Genomic DNA, 496 nt, shown 5'->3' on the forward strand with positions numbered 1-496 from the left:
AATTCCATAACACCCTCTTCCTTTTCCTTCACCCCCCCCCCCTCCTCCTTCCTCGCTCTTCCCCCATTCCCCTCTTACTCTCTTTATTTTTCCCCTATCTACCCTCCTCCTCCCTGCTTTCCATTATTCCTTCTCTCCCGTTCACCGTTTTCTCCTCTTTCCTTCCTTCTCCTTTCTCCCTTCACCCTCCCCCTCCCGTCTCACTCGTTCTCCCCGCCCCTCTCTTTCCCCTTACCCTTCCCCCTTCACGTCTTTCCCCTCTCTCCCCCTTCTTCTCTTCCCCTCCCAATCATGCCCCCTCCCCCATTCATGCCCCTCCCCCATTCATGTCCCTCCCCCATTCATGTCCCCCTCCCCCATGCATACCCCCCTCCCTCCCTCCATGCATATCCCCTTCCCTCCATACATGCATACCCCCCCTCCCTCCATGCATACCCCCCCTCCCTCCCTCCATGCATACCCCCCCCCCCCACTCATCCGGAGTAGTGACCTTCAC

This window comes from Penaeus monodon, chromosome 19 (assembly GCF_015228065.2).
Source record: "Penaeus monodon isolate SGIC_2016 chromosome 19, NSTDA_Pmon_1, whole genome shotgun sequence".
Lineage (NCBI taxonomy): Eukaryota > Metazoa > Arthropoda > Malacostraca > Decapoda > Penaeidae > Penaeus > Penaeus monodon.